General features: G+C 37.8%; 1 protein-coding gene across 3 annotated transcripts in view; it reads right to left on the reverse strand.

Moving 5' to 3' along the window:
- The window catches only part of pdlim7 (PDZ and LIM domain 7), a 265,260-nt gene that overhangs the window by 220,873 nt on the left and 27,460 nt on the right, over nt 1–16,927 (reverse strand). Inside the window, exon 1 of one of the 3 annotated variants that reach the window (XM_051934154.1) lies at nt 2,240–2,403. The exons of the other annotated variants lie outside the window; for them this stretch is intronic. The gene's annotated coding sequence lies outside the window, so the exon portion shown is untranslated. Of the gene's footprint in view, nt 1–2,239; nt 2,404–16,927 lie in introns of those variants that run through there. 3 annotated transcript variants of the gene reach the window in all.

Consider the following 16,927-nt stretch of genomic DNA (forward strand, 5'->3'; position numbering starts at 1 on the left):
GCTTCTCCATGTAGTGTAAAAGTTTTTTTTTAAGAGATAAGAGAGACGAAGGAAAAAAAAAGGTATTGGCAGATCCAGTAACATAATATCGGTGATCAGTAAGGGTTCTAAAAAAACCTGATTGGAGCACCCATAGAAGGAATCATTACTTGGATTTGAACAAGAAGAATTTAATTGTAACCACTTAATACCCTGCTGAGAAAGGGTCTACTATATACTAGACCTCACAAACCAGTGCTGCAAAAAAAAACATATTTATCACATTTCTGCTGTTTGTAGTCAAGTGTCTTGAAAATCTAAAGCTGGAGGGAAGAAAATATAATCCACAGTAAAGAGGGACACAAGTACCTGCTCCTTAGAGACAAACAGTCAGGCAACTCTTCACATTAGGTATACAAAATAAATGAAGACAGGATTGTCTTACATTATAAATTCCTTAGATATCTGTGCAAGAACAAACCTCCACTGTTCCTTCTTAATCCAAGGTCTGATTAATAGCTGGAGTCTTCCTAATGTCACTTTAACATTAATATTCCAGTATTTTACCACCTTTCCTAGTGTAATCACTATCTGAAAATATGTATTTTTAAATGCCTGTGTGTTTACTTAGGTAAATCCAAAGCATAGTTTGTAAGATATTTTATGTATGAATGTATCACAATTCATGTAACTTCTAACTTGAACAGACACCTGCTTTACTGTACAGTATTCATGAGCTACCAGCTCAAGTGTCAAAAGGACCGCTATTTTTAAGCTACTTTGCCTGTTGCCAAGAACATGGACCAGTATATTTAACACATTCATGGGGGTGGGGTGGGAGGCCTCCATCTGGCAAACAAAAACCTAACTCAGCAAAACAGTGTGTTCTCTATTGTTACTTCTACATTGCCACATCTGTGTAAATCAATTTTTGATAAAACTATTTCCTGGTAATTTTAATTGTCCACTTGATTTTTCCACCACTTCTCCTAAGTAAAGGATTTTGGTATCAGAACAAATTCATGTTAATGATTATCAAATCAAAATACTCTTACAACTTACACCAAAACAAGATTAAACAAACCAATTTGTTTCAGATCTGCAAACAAGAAGCCATTACACTACAATTTACAGAAGTCACAGAAAGTATATTGTTTACAGAGCACTTGGCATACAAACATTGTAAAGATCATAACTATTATTCCATCTTCAAAAATAAAATGCAGTGGGTACATGCATTGAAAATATGAATAATTACTATATAATGCATTATATTTGGAACACATAATGCCATAATAAAGTATTTTTTAACTAAGCATGTTGAAGCTAAAGTAATAAGCATGACAAACATAATAAAACAAAAGCAGACTCAACAGATTTAGGAGTGAATTCCATGTTACGTAGTATGATTCCATAAAATTAGCCCAACATTGTACATAGCCAATTTGCCAGAAGAAAACAAAAGTCTAAACAAAATCTGCAATGGCGCTTTTCAATAAGTTGCATCAATTTTTACAAATATTTGTGAAATCCATGTTTCACATTGGATCCATTATATGGTTTACATGTTAAGGCTCACTTTATACAAGGCTACTCCTAGACATGTAGCCAGCTTACATATCTAATAAGCAAGCCTTTTAACATGACAAGGTTTTAAATTTCAACTGCTCTTTTTTCTTTTTAAAATCTATGAAGCAAACTATCTCAATAATTCCCATTGATGAAAAGCATTAAAACCATTATATATGTTTTTCAGAGATAGAGAGAGAGAGAGAGAATCTGATCACCGGTTGCTACCAAATGCAGTATTTACATTAAAAAGAGAAAAAAAAAATACTACACACAACCACAGAATGACTATTAAGAGCAACATTAATTCCTGAAATCTGATGATACTTTGCTATATATGCTATGAAATGCGAGGTTTAGTACTTTAGTGATAAATGTGAATCTTAACACACATCATCCCATGTACAACAACTCATTTAACAAAAAATTTGAAAAATAAACCTTATTTTAAAAAAAAGAGAAAACAAGACAAAAATTTAAATTGTACATCACATATCTCATTTGTCACAACACAGAATTTGTAGTACATCTGAAATTGTTAAATTGTTCTGCTATTTATTCAAAAGAAAAACAGCTTTTAAAATATGTTTCAAGAAGGGAAAACAAAGTTGCCCCATATAAAGTATTTAATTCAGTACAATGGTACTATTGCTTTGAAAAGATTCCATCTCCCATGTGCCTTAAAACATACCTTTCTTACTATGCACACGTCAGAATCTTGAGCAAAATAAAACCCAGTTGAGAAAGTGGACTGCTGTGAGCTTCAGCTCCCTGGTACAGTCAGTCTTCCTTGTCTCCAGCAACAACTCAAGCTCAGTGTGCTCCCTCTCTCTCTCTCGCTCACTTTGGAGGCTATATAAGGAATGTAAAACTACACCAAACTATTTCAAACTCAACACCCCCATGAGTCACGGCTCATAGAAGGGACGTCAGCCGCTTTGATTTCCTGGCTTTAGTCTAACTAGACCAGTAATCATTTGGTGCAAAAGGAAAAAGAAAAAAAAAAAAAAAAGAGGACATATACATAAAATTCACATTCTTTAATGCAGGCATCATTTGCATTGCAACTGCTTCTTTGAAACTTATCAGCTGAATTAAATATTTCAAACAGATAAAAGTCTACTATCGCAAAATAACTTTCAGCAGCATTCATTTTGCTGCACAAAATATTTTACTACATTTATATATACAAAAATATTTGCATATTCATTGGGAACAGGTTTACATAATAAATATCTAACATGTATTTTATCTTCAATAAAGGCTTAATTCACAAGCTAGCTAAACTGCTTGTTAAGTTAATTGTCATCACAGAAAGAAAATGTCAGTATTCCATGCTTTCCTGGGCCACATACTCCCTCTGACATAGTGTTAAAACTATACTTGGCATAACAACAAATTCTTCCTTTATATGACTATTTTGGAATAGCTCAATTTACCTTGACAACTGTAATTCCTCCATGGAGACAGAAGGGCCATGAATGAAAGACAACTTTGCCCTTGTCACCTGCCAGTGGTCATTTTCAAACATTTCAGGAACACAAATCTCTACAAAATCCATGTGACGTTTTTAGAACAGACCATTTCTAGCCATCTTCCCTTTGCCTTCAAAGAGCAGCAGAAACTCGGGCAGTCCTCACTCCCATGCCAACAGAAAGAAACCAAATGTTGGGAAAATAAACATAGTACTTGACCCTAAAACTTCAAATTGGTAAGCAAAAGTTCTATATATGTCCATGTACATTATGGCTTAATCCATCAAAAATATTAACTGACCATATTTCCACCCTAGACTGTAGTTCCCAGTAATAATCAACATGAATAAAAAAAAATAGGCAAAGAAAATGGCTGAAAGAATGGGTTTGTTTCCCCCATTCACTATTATTCAACATTAGGAAACCATACAAAAAACACTCACCATCTGAAGAACACTTTCTTCTGGAGGATCTCTATGATAACATCTCTTGTATTAAAACACCATGTTTATAATGGTTACCCTTTTTGTCTGTGGGTGTTCTAAAAGCCTAAACTTTTTTTTTTTTTTTTTAAATACAAAAGCAATTCGGGTCTTGGATGGATAAGTAAACAGACTATTGGGTAGGAAATGTGTTGGAGGAAATATAATGTTTGTGACTGGCATACTTCCACTGTTACTGTGCAGTTTTCTTAACTGCAAAATCAAAAGAAATGCATAACATTTTTAAATATCTTGGGAAGAAGTGTTTCAATACTATAAAAATAGCTGCATAAAGTAAGCCCTGTGTCCAAATAGCCAGATTTATAAATGCTGGTGCTCTATGACTATTCCTTGAAAAAAAACATTTATGCTGCTACCAGGTTACCATTTTCAGCATAAAGAATGCATGTTCATACTGAGGCATCACCAAACCCAAAGTGCGTGCACTGTATCCCACAGCACTTTGCACTTTAACCCCAGTTTATTTCTATCACTTGGCTGCTGTCTTGTGCATGATGACACTGGATTAGGCTGCCATTTCCTACGACACTGCACCAGCAAAAGCGTGCTATAAAAATCATATTCTTCTCTTTTCTAAATTAAAATCCAATTCACAGGTGAACATTTTGCAATGTGCAAGAGAAATATATTACCTGATTATATGAGCATGACATTGGCACAGATGTTTCCACAATTTTATTATTTTGACCAAGTGTTTTCCTTTTGGACACACATATTTCATCTACTTTCTTTATTGCAGTATTCCTCAGTTACCTCAAATCTTTCTTCTTTTAGAACTTTCCAGGCTTCCACTGAAACTCTCTGAATGCAAGTTATTGTGACTGGGTACATTGGCAGCCAAACTAATTGTCTCCCACTGGAAGACACCTGAATGTGTCAATGTTGACAGCTGGCAGTCCTCATTCTACAAGTTAAAACATCTGGATTTGTCTGCAGCGTGGATTAATGATGCTTCCAGTAATGTAATTGAGTCCTGGTCTCTTGCGGCTCAATTGTGTAAATCTCAGCTTGTAACTGCTTGATTGATTTTTTTTTTTTTTTTAATTATCCCTTGGCTCAGGCTGGGTGGAAGAGAGTGGGTTTGGTTACTTTGCATGATGACACTGGATTAGGCTGCCTTATCATTTATAGATATATACTGTCAATTTGTCTTTACTTAATAAAACGTTAATCACAAAAAATATATATTATTTGACAATTTAAAACTTGGGAATCATGCATGCAAACCATATCTAGTGCATTGGTCTAGCCCAAAATATGCATGAGTGAGAAGGTTGTTCACATACACTGCAAAACCAAAAGATCAATGTTTGGCTTTATGTGTGATAAATCCAGTACAATTCTTGACCTCTGATTTTACTGTACAATACTGAAGAATGAAACTCCTTCCTTTGCCAACATAAAACCATCTAACAAAGGTGGCCACTAATATGAATGGACAATGTGCCTTACTTGTGGTATGTGATTAGAAGGTAAGGAGAGAATGGGGCATGAGCCATAATGTTTATTTCATTTGCAATTTATTATATTACTAGTCATTTAGCCCGTTACAATAACGGGCGCTAGAACAGTAGTGCATAAACATTAGTAGGAACTGTCTATATTAAATGGAAAGGGACTTTGACCTCATTCTTTTTGTTGGTCGTATTTTTCTTTCTTTCAGCCTTTATTTTGTTGATGTTTACTTGTTGAGCTGACCGTTCTTCGTGGGCTGCCACCGTGTATTGTGTGTCTTTAATTTTCTTTGACAGTAATACTGTCTTGTACGGCTCTATTCAATAAGGGCGCGTAGATAATTTAGTTCAAATGGCTCTGGAATATGTGAAGAGCAACAGGTGCAGATCTTTATTTACGCGCGCCTTTATTCACTGCGCCCAATTGAGGTCGTCCTTTTGAGGCTCGCCTTTTTGTGCACGCCGTTATTGAAGGATGCCCGTGCGCGCCCTTATTGAAGGATACCGTCTTGTACGTCCGCTGGCTTGTACGTCCGTAATATACGTCCGTACGTCCGTAATATACCTTTAATTTTCTCTGGCGGTAATACAGGCGTGCGCGTTGGTAATATGCCTTTAATCTCCTCTCGCAGTAATACTGGTTTGTATTTCCATAAAACGCCTCTAACTTTCTCTGACAGTAACATCGCGCATAGCACCGTGCCCCGCGCATGCGCACTTCACCAGAAGACACCCACACACGGACACCTGGACGCACATAGGGATTTTATATATATAGATAGATTGTTTAACATCATACATTTTAGAAATTATATATAATGGACATAAAAATCCAGTTTATAGATAATGTTCTAGCAATCTACAAGAAGTCTAACACTTAGAAGAAGAACTGAGTGTTTTGGTTTATTTATTTATATACAACGAGATACTCAATTCGTTTTTTTTTTTGACCTGAGAAAGGCAAAGACTCTGAAATGGTGGAGTTAGTTGTTTTACTGTGGAAGCAGGATTAGAAGGACCAGTTTTCCAACTGTGATATTTGTTATCTTTCACAAGATTTAACAGGCAGTTAATTTTGACTTATGTACTGTACATTTGGTAGGTTTGGGATTATTAAGTTAGTGGTATGATGTTTGGTTCTGTTATAAAAAACTGGAAGCATGTTATACATGGTATGACACCAGAACAACTGTGACAAGAATAAGCCATTCAGTTCACATCTTTTTTACCAAGATTCTCTAAAGTAACATCAAGTTGAGATATTAAGTTCCTTAAAAGTCCTACTCTCCATTACAGCACTTGGTAATTTATTCCATGTTTCTATGGTTCTTTGCATAAAATAGTATTTTTCTAGCTTTAAGATATTTTTATGTTTACTTTTTATTAGTTTCATTAGATTTTTTAGCTTTAAAATAGCTTTTAATTATTTTCTAGTTTTAGTTTACTTATTTTTCATTCTATGTTTATAATTTAACTGACACAGATTTGCAAGTCAAAAAAAGTTTTCCTTGTAGTTGTCAAATTGTATATAATTCATGTTGTATACCTGTTAATGTAATGCATACAACTTTTACTATCTGTGACCAGACTTAATTTTTTCATGATAATATGACAGTTCAAGGTTTCCAGTATAATAGAAAATGCAAGAATTAAGCAGGTTGTATGTTGTCTTTCAAGCAGTTATTTAATTTTCTACAACACTTTAATTTCTATTTGTGATTCTCTTTTAAGCAGTGAGATTATGCTATTTTATGTTATATTTATTTTTAATACTTACAGACAGACAGAGACAGACAGATAGATAGATAGATAGACAGACTATTAATCCCAAGGGGAAATTCACATACTCCAGCAGCACCTTACTGATACAAAACACAATATTAAATTAAAGATTGATAATAATGCAGGTAAAAAAAACAGACAATATCTTTGTATAATGTTAATGTTTACTCCCCCGGGTGGAATTGAAGAGTCGCATAGTTTGCGGGTGGAACGAACTTCTCAGTCTATCAGTGGAGCAGGACAGTGACAGCAGTCTGTCGCTGAAGCTGCTCTTCTGTCTGGAGATGACACTGTTTAGTGGATGCAGTGGATTTTCCATAATTGACAGGAGCCTGCTGAGCACTCGTCGCTCTGCCACAGATGTCAAACTGTCCAGCTCCAGGCCTACAATAGAGCCTGCCTTCCTCACCAGTTTGTCCTGGTGTGAGGCGTCTTTCTTCTTAATGCTGCTTCCCCAGCACACCACCGTGTAGAAGAGGGTGCTCGCCACAACCGTTTGATAGAACATCTGCAGCATCTTATTGCAGATGTTGAAGGACGCCAGCCTTCTAAGGAAGTATAACCGGCTCTGTCCTTTCTTACACAGAGCATCAGTATTGGCAGTCCAGTCTAATTTATCATCCAGCTGCACTCCCAGGTATTTATAGGTCTGCACCATCTGCACACAGTCACCTCTGATGATCATGGGGTCCATGAGGGGTCTGGGCCTCCTAAAATCCACCACCAGCTCCTTGGTTTTGCTGGTGTTCAGGTGTAGGTGGTTTGAGTCGCACCATTTAACAAAGTCCTTGATTAGGTCCCTATACTCCTCCTCCTGCCCACTCCTGATGCAGCCCACGATAGCAGTGTCGTCAGCGAACTTTTGCACGTGGCAGGACTCCGAGTTGTATTGGAAGTCCGATGTACAGTTAGGTCCATAAATATTTGGACAGAGACAACTTTTTTCTAATTTTGGTTCTGTACATTACCACAATGAATTTTAAATGAAACAACTCCGATGCAGTTGAAGTGCAGACTTTCAGCTTTAATTCAGTGGGGTGAACAAAACGATTGCATAAAAATGTGCAGCAACTAAAGCATTTTTTTAACACAATCCCTTCATTTCAGGGGTTCAAAAGTAATTGGACAAATTAAATAGTTGTATTGGAAGTCCGATGTATATAGGCTGAACAGGACCGGAGAAAGTACAGTCCCTTGTGGTGCTCCTGTGCTGCTGACCACAATGTTAGACGTGCAGTTCCCAAGACGCACATACTGAGGTCTGTCTTTAAGATAGTCCACGATCCATGCCACCAGGTATGAATCTACTCCCATCTCTGTCAGCTTGTCCCTAAGGAGCAGAGGTTGGATGGTGTTGAAGGCACTAGAGAAGTCTAGAAACATAATTCTTACAGTATCACTGCCTCTGTCCAAGTGGGAGAGGGATCGATGTAGCATATAGATGATGGCATCCTCTGCTCCCACCTTCTCCTGATATGCAAACTGCAGAGGGTCGAGGGCGTGTTGAACCTGTGGTCTCAGGTGGTAAAGCAGCAGCTTCTCCATGGTCTTCATCACATGTGATGTCAGAGCAACAGGCCGGAAGTCATTCAGCTCACTAGGACGTGATGCCTTTGGGACTGGGGTGATGCCAGATGTTTTCCAAAGCCTCGGGACTCTCCCCTGTTCCAGGCTCAGGTTGAAGATGCGCTGTAGAGGACCCCCCAGCTCTAATGTTGACTTTACCATCTACCCATTTCCAGACTTTAAAGTATATTTGTTAATTCCTACAAATTATTTTTTGAAATATTGTTGTAGTCACCACGCTGAGAAATATATATGCATAGAGCACATTTCTACAAGCATATCAACATCAAATAGTGAACATCCACCTGTAAAACAGGAAATCCTGCAGTTATGCACAGTCAGTCCATGACAGGTACACATGGAAAGAACGCCACACAGACCCTAACTAGGATAGCAATCAAACCTGAGCTGATGGTCCTGGGCAACAGGAATACTAGCTGTACGCCACCACCCTGTCCATGTTAAAACAGTACTAATTAACCTTGCAAAAACTTAATGGATACATGTAACTTTAGTACAGTTGATAGCATTGAGGCATGCTACATGTCCACTTAAATCTTTCACTACAATGATATCACCAACAAGCATGCAATAAATATTCTTGCAAAATAATGAAAGTATGTTTACTCCCCTGTGCCAACCCAAGTGGTGTGAATAAACATCCATAGGAAGTTACTGTGCTCTAATCCACACACTAAGAAATGCATGGATCTTGTTTATTCAACCACTTTGATCACTAGATATTTCTATATAAAAATAATAATAATATACTTATAACATCAAAGTCTGATTTAATTTTTCCTTTTTTTTTTTTTTTTTTTTTTTTTGCAAACAGCAGAGCTAGTGAACAAATAACCTATAGCCAAAAGTTTTCATTGGTAGCACGGCATGAATGGTAGGTTCCCATGTTGGTAGACTTTCCCATTTCTTTTGATGTACAAATACAACACTTTTTTCCCCTTTTATTTATTTTGACAGTTTAAATACTAACCAAATTTGAAGCCAGGTGGCTATTCAAGCTTGAAAAACATGCCAAAGGAACAGGTACCTATTTTTAGTGACTTCTCCTTGGTCCACTATAACTCCTAAATCCTTCTCAAATTGTGTATGTTCAAGTTTCACACCATTCATTCTGTATTTAAATCTAACATTTGAACTTCTTTCATGTAATACCTTGCATTTGCTTAAATTTCACCTCCCCTAAATCTGCTACAGCCTGTATGTTGCCTCCCTGTAACAATTTGGCTGATTCTACTTATCTATCCCTTCACCTAGTTTGGTATAGTCTGCAAACTTAACCAGCCTGTTGATTATATTCTAGTCTAAATTGCATTTGTATACTAAAAATATAGTCCCCGAGGGACAGCATTTTAGCATTGCCTAATTCTGAAAAAGCTCCCCCGACTATGATTCACTGATTTGTGCATTTGAGAAAAATTTGCATCCATCTACACATTATGCCTTGAATTCCCACTTGTTTAAGTTTGATCACTAACTTTTTATGTGGTTCCTTATAAAAAGCACCCTGAAAAACGAGACAAATAATATCATATTCACTTCTCTCATGTATGTTTTTATTGCTTACTCATAGGATTTCAGCATATTAGAAAACATGACCTTTCCTGTCTGAACCCATTCTGGCTATTTGCTAAGACATGTATTGCCAAGTTGTTTCCTTAATATTTGCTTCCATTAAAATTTACCTGTAATGCATGTTCAGCTGATTAGCCTATAGTTACTTAAATCAGGTAGAGTACACTTTTCATACCACAGGATATTTGCTAGCATCCAGTCTTTAGGAAAGGTTTTTATATGTTTAATGTACCTATTACTTTCATTAAGCACCTGAAGATAAACATTATCCAGTCCAGGTGATTTGTTAGTTGAGTTTATTTAATCTAGGTTATACTTCTTCATTTTTGTGTTGGGAGGTTCAACTTTTTTTTCTTTCTTTTTTTTTTTTAAACATATAAACTTCAGTAAATTGCAAGTTCAAAGCATATGCCATTTTACTGACTGTATTCTAACTTGCCTTTACCATTCTTATACTCTTCTTCAAATATTGAAAAAATCTCTAAGACATCAATTGCCTTTCCTTCAATATTAATGTAAAGAATTCAGACTTTTTTATGTTGTTCTTTAAATAAAATTAACACTGCTTATCTGAGTTTGAACAGTGTGCAAGCTGGTATTAAGTAAAAAGAGATAAAGAAGAATTTGAAATTGCTGCTTAGTAGACAATAGGCTTGATAGCTTAAGAGCAAAATTTGTCTTGTTAATCATGTTAGTCTTGTATCTTCTTGATACACATCTTATGAACATTTCATAGATCATGTAAAGGTTTGTACTGTGTTAATTATTTGTTTGTGTCATACAGTATATGTTTTGGTAAGAAACAATTTCTGCATAATTAAAATTCTAATTTATAATTACACCTCGAAATTAGGAAATGTCTAGCTGGTACACTGGGGGGAAAAACCTGTATAAATATAGTAAACATATTTTAATAGCAAGAAAAGCTGTAGTGCAATCAATGATTAAAAATTATTAAACCTTTTAAGTGCATTTATATTTACTTTTATGCAGTGTTTAACTGCCAAATTCAATAATTTAAATCAATGTGTGAGAATATATATATATATATATATATATATATATATATATATATATAACAACAAGAGAGAAAGTTAGACAAATGATAAAAACTAGTTTTTGTAAAATTAAATATTTGGTTCAAATAAGCACATTATGGAAGAAATTAAACAACATTACAGCTTGTAATTATGAGAAGCATTTTTTTTTATGCCAACTGTTATATGGATATTTCTGTACATATTTAAAAAAATTTTTTTAAATAATTTTATTTATTTTAGTATTTTTATAGTCACTGAACAAAAGAATTACAGAATTTAATTTTGTTAATAAAAGTTAACAGGCAACACCTGTGGTCTAAATATACACAGTTTGGCAGCATCGTGAGTGGCAGCCTTTCCAGCAGCTCCGTGTACAACTTTATATTTCTACCTTTTTCTCTATCTCACTGATCATTCTTACCACTTACCACTATTTTATGTGGACTCGTTTCCTGGACACTTTTTACTACTTGGAAATGGATTTTTACATGCAGAGACTCGTCTATTCAGGTAGTCAACTTCAAGCGCTGAGAACAAAGGCCCGTGCTGGTGTGGTTCCCTATTTACCTGACGAGGTAAGAAGGTTGTATCATGGCAGCAGAGCCGGCGCTAAGCTAAAGGCTAAGCGGCTAGTGAGGAAGTGGCGATACCTTCTGTGATTCTGGGAAATGTGAACTCACTACCAAATAAGATCGACAAACTGACTGTGCTGGTGAAAAATGTCAGGAACTGCAGAGAATGCAGTTTGTTTTGTTTTTGTGAAACGTGGCGAACAACTAGCATCCCAGATTCTAACGTGGAGCTACCCGGGTTTAGCACAGTTAGAGCGGACAGAGATGCAAATACCTGCGGGAAGCGGAAAGGAGGAGGACTCGCTCTCTATGTGAATACAAGGTGGTGCAACCCTGGACATGTAAACGTCAAAATCTCCACTTGCTGCAGGGACATCGAACTGTTGGCCTTAAGTCTGCGTCCCTGGGTCCGCTGCTCTTCTCAATCTACATGCTTCCATTAGGTCAGATTATCTCAGGGCACAACGTGAGCTACCACAGCTATGCTGATGACACGCAGCTGTATTTATCGATAGATAGATAGATAGATAGATAGATAGATAGATAGATAGATAGATAGATAGATAGATAGATAGATAGATAGATAGATAGATAGATAGATAGATAGATAGATAGATAGATAGATAGATAGATAGATAGATAGATAGATAGATACTAGCGCCTGATGACCCCGAATCTCTTGATTCACTAACACAATGTCTGACTTGTATTTCAGAAAGGATGAATAGTAACTTTCTCAAGTTAAATAAAGAGAAAACTGAAATCTTGGTAATTGGCAATAATGGATACAATGAGGCTATTAGAAATAAACTGGAAGCATTAGGATTAAAAGTCAAAACGGAGGTAAAAAGCTTAGGGGTAACTGTTGACTGTAATCTAAATTTTAAATCGCATATTAATCAGATCAATTGGACAGCATTTTTTCACTTAAACATAGCAAAAGTTAGACTTCTTATATCATTGAAAGATGCTGAGAAATTAGTTCATGCGTTTGTTTTCAGTCGACTAGATTACTGTAACGCACTCCTCTCAGGACTACCCAAAAAAGACATAAATCGTTTGCAACTAGTGCAGAATGCAGCTGCTAGAATCCTTACCAGGAAAAGAAAATCCGAGCACATCTCTCCAGTTTTGATGTCACTACACTGGTTACCTGTGTCATTCAGGATTGACTTTAAAATTTTGCTTATGGTTTATAAAGCCTTAAATAATCTCGCCCCATCCTATATATCGGAATGTCTGATGTCTTATATTCCAAATCGCAACCTCAGATCCTCAACTGAGTGTCTCCTTAGAATTCCAAGAGCAAAACTTTAAAGAAGTGGTGAGACAGCCTTCTGCTGTTATGCACCTAAAATCTGTAATAGCCTGCCAGTAGGAATTCGCCAGGCTAATACAGTGAAGCACTTTAAAAAGCTGCTGAAACAACATTACTTTAACATGGCCTTCTCATAACTTCACTGTAATTTAATCCTGATACTCTGTATATCTAATTCATTATAATAACCATTCATGGTGGCTCTAAAATCTGTACTAACCCCTATTCTCTCTTCTGTTTCCTTTTCCTGTGTCCTTTTGGTGCCACCACCATCTACTCTAAGTACCATGATGTTCCAAAAATGATGGATGGATTAAAAGCCAGAAGTCTGTATGACCTCAGCATCAAGTGACTCTGTGAGAACCCTAACTACAAAGAGGACTATTTCATTTATGTTAGGTAGAATGCCCAGAGGGGACTGGACGGTCTCATGGCCTGAAACCTCTACAGATTTTATTTTTTTCTCCAGCTTTCTGGAGTTTTTTTTTTGTTTTTTCTGTCCACCCTGGCCATCGGACCTTACTCCTTTTCTATGTTAACTAATGTTGCCTTATTTTAGTTTCTTATTTTGTCTTTTATTTTTCTTTTCTTCATTATGTAAAGCACTTTGAGCTACTTTTTGTATGAAAATGTGCTATATAAATAAATGTTGTTGTTGTTGTCCCTATTACTTGCCCAGAGAGTTTGGACACGTCATTGTTGTTATTGTTTACATCCCTTTTCAGGTGGAGAATTATGTTTCTGGACTTCTCTAGCACCTTCAACGCCATCCAACCTCTGCTCCTCAGGGACAAGCTGACAGAGATGGGAGTAGATTCATGCCTGGTGGCATGGATTGTGGACTATCTTACAGACAGACCTCAGTATGTGCATCTCGGGAACTGCAGGTCTAACATTGTGGTCAGCAGCACAAGAGCGCCACAGGGGACTGTACTTTCTCTGGTCTTGTTCAGCCTATATACAGTTAGGTCCATAAATATTTGGACAGAGACAACTTTTTTCTAATTTTGGTTCTGTACATTACCACAATGAATTTTAAATGAAACAACTCAGATGCAGTTGAAGTGCAGACTTTCAGCTTTAATTCAGTGGGGTGAACAAAACGATTGCATAAAAATGTGAGGCAACTAAAGCATTTTTTTAATACAATCCCTTCATTTCAGGGGCTCAAAAGTAATTGGACAATTGACTCAAATGGGCAGGTGAGGGCAAGTCCGTCGTTATGTCATTATCGATTAAGCAGATAAAAGGCCTGGAGTTCATTTGAGGTCTGGTGCTTGCATGTGGAAGATTTTGCTGTGAACAGACAACATGCGGTTAAAGGAGCTCCCCATGCAGGTGAAAGAAGCCATCCTTAAGCTGCGAAAACAGAAAAAACCCATCCGAGAAATTGCTACAATATTACGAGTGGCAAAATCTACAGTTTGGTACATCCTGAGAAAGAAAGCAAGCACTGGTGAACTCAGCAACGCAAAAAGACCTGGACGTCCACGGAAGACAACAGTGGTGGATGATCACAGAATCATTTCCATGGTGAAGAGAAACCCCTTCACAACAGCCAACCAATTGAACAACACTCTCCAGGGTGTAGGCGTATCGATATCCAAGTCTACCATAAAGAGAAGACTGCATGAAAGTAAATAAAGAGGGTGCACTGCAAGGTGCAAGCCACTCATAAGCTTCAAGAATAGAAAGGCTAGATTGGACTTTGCTAAAGAACATCTAAAAAAGCCAGCACAGTTCTGGAAAGACATTCTTTGGACAGATGAAACCAAGATCAACCTCTACCAGAATGATGGCAAGAAAAAAGTATGGAGAAGGCGTGGAACAGCTCATTATCCAAAGCATACCACATCATCTGTAAAACACGGTGGAGGCAATGTGATGGCTTGGGCGTGCATGGCTGCCAGTGGCACTCGGACACTAGTGTTTATTGATGACTAGCCATGTGCGCCCAACTACGTTGCGTGTGTTAAAGTTGCCTGTGAAGGGCTCCCTGTTTAAACGCAGCTGCCAGTCGTGAACTGGGCCCTTCGTCGCACAGCATTATGATTTTTTTATAAGGGAAACAAAATTACAAAACAAAACCCTTGGACATTGATTCGATAGGAACGGCCTACTCGGAATCACTGTCCGAATAGTAATTATGTGGTGGTGAAGGAGAATTTCTGCTTGTCTCCGTTCACAGTCCGTCTCGTTTTCATGACACTGTCATTTCCTCTCATGATCTCTTCTCAACCTTTCTCCAATCTCGCAGGTTGCTTTGTGGCAATCCAAAGAGTAAGGAAGAACCAAAGCTTCTTTCTTGAACTCCAAACGCCGACTGATGGAAAATCACAGAAGTGTGTCCAACTTATATACTCTGATTGCCAACTCCAAGAAGTGGGTGAACATTCGATTTGGACGAAGTGCTGCCAACGACGGTCGATAGAAACACAAAAAAAAACACAGTCTCGACAACGAAGCAGGTGCCGACGCCAGATCTAAACACAAAGAGTGGTGTCGACAGTGTTTGTTAACAAAAGTAACAACCAAGGTGTTGTGTATTCAGCCAGTACAAACAGCATGTAGTCTCCTTTAGTTCAATCCTCTTTAATCACCACACTCCAACCTCATCCAACGATCCTCCCCCTCACTTCCTCTCCTCCTCCATCACTACTGCCCTCTACTGAACACAGCAGGAACACCACACAAGGCAGTGAATTCACGGACAAACAAAGATCAAGATCCAAATGAAGATTATATATAAAGATGTGACACAGGACAGAAGCAGCCGAATGAATTCTGAGGTGTTCAGAGACATACTGTCTGCTCAAATCCAGCTAAATGCGGTCAAATTGATTATCCATCTGTATCATGAAACGCCGCTCAATGACCCAAAACATACAGCCAAAGCAACCCAGGAGTTTATTAAAGCAAAGAAGTGGAAAATTCTTGAATGGCCAAGTCAGTCACCTGAACTTAACCCAACTCAGCATGCATTTCACTTGTTGAAGACTAAACTTCAGACAGAAAGGCCCATAAACAAACAGCACCTGAAAGCCACTGTAGTAAAGGCCTGGCAGAGCATTAAAAAGGAGGAAACCCGGCATCTGGCGATGTCCATGAGTTCAAGACTTTGGGTTTTCAACCAAGTATTAGAAATGAACATTTTATTTCCAGTTATTTAATTTGTCCAATTACTTTTGAACCCCTGAAATGAAGGGATTGTGTTAAAAAAATGCTTTAGTTGCTGCACATTTTTATGCAATCGTTTTGTTCACCCCACTGAATTAAAGCTGAAAGTCTGCACTTCAACTGCATCGGAGTTGTTTCATTTAAAATTCATTGTGGTAATGTACAGAACCAAAATTAGAAAAAAGTTGTCTCTGTCCAAATATTTATGGACCTAACTGTACATCGGACTTCCAATACAACTCGGAGTCCTGCCACGTGCAAAAGTTCGCTGACGACACTGCTATCGTGGGCTGCATCAGGAGTGGGCAGGAGGAGGAGTATAGGGACCTAATCAAGGACTTTGTTAAATGGTGCGACTTTAACCACCTACAACTGAACACTAGCAAAACCAAGGAGCTGATGGTGGATTTTAGGAGGCCCAGGCCCCTCATGGACCCCGTGATCATCAGAGGTGACTGTGTGCAGAGGGTACAGACCTATAAATACCTGGGAGTGCAGCTGGATGATACATTGGACTGGACTGCCAATACTAATGCTCTGTGCAAGAAAAGACAGAGACGACTATACTTTCTTACAAGGCTGGCGTCCTTCAAGATCTGCAATAGGATGCTGCAGATGTTCTATCAGATGGTTCTGGCGAGCGCCCTCTTCTTTATGCTGCCTCCCCAGCACACCACTGCGTAGAAGAGGGATGCCTCATGGCTGGACAAACTGGTGAGGAAAGCAGGCTCTATTGTAGGCACAGAGCTGGACAGTTTGACATCTGTGGCAGAGAAATGGGCGCTGAGCAGGCCTCTGTCAATCAAGGGGAATCCACTGCATCCACTGAACAGTATCATCTCCAGACAGAGGAGCAGCTTCAGTGACAGACTCACTGTCCTGCTCCACTGACAGACTGA

Source organism: Erpetoichthys calabaricus, chromosome 11, assembly GCF_900747795.2.
Source record: "Erpetoichthys calabaricus chromosome 11, fErpCal1.3, whole genome shotgun sequence".
NCBI lineage: Eukaryota > Metazoa > Chordata > Cladistia > Polypteriformes > Polypteridae > Erpetoichthys > Erpetoichthys calabaricus.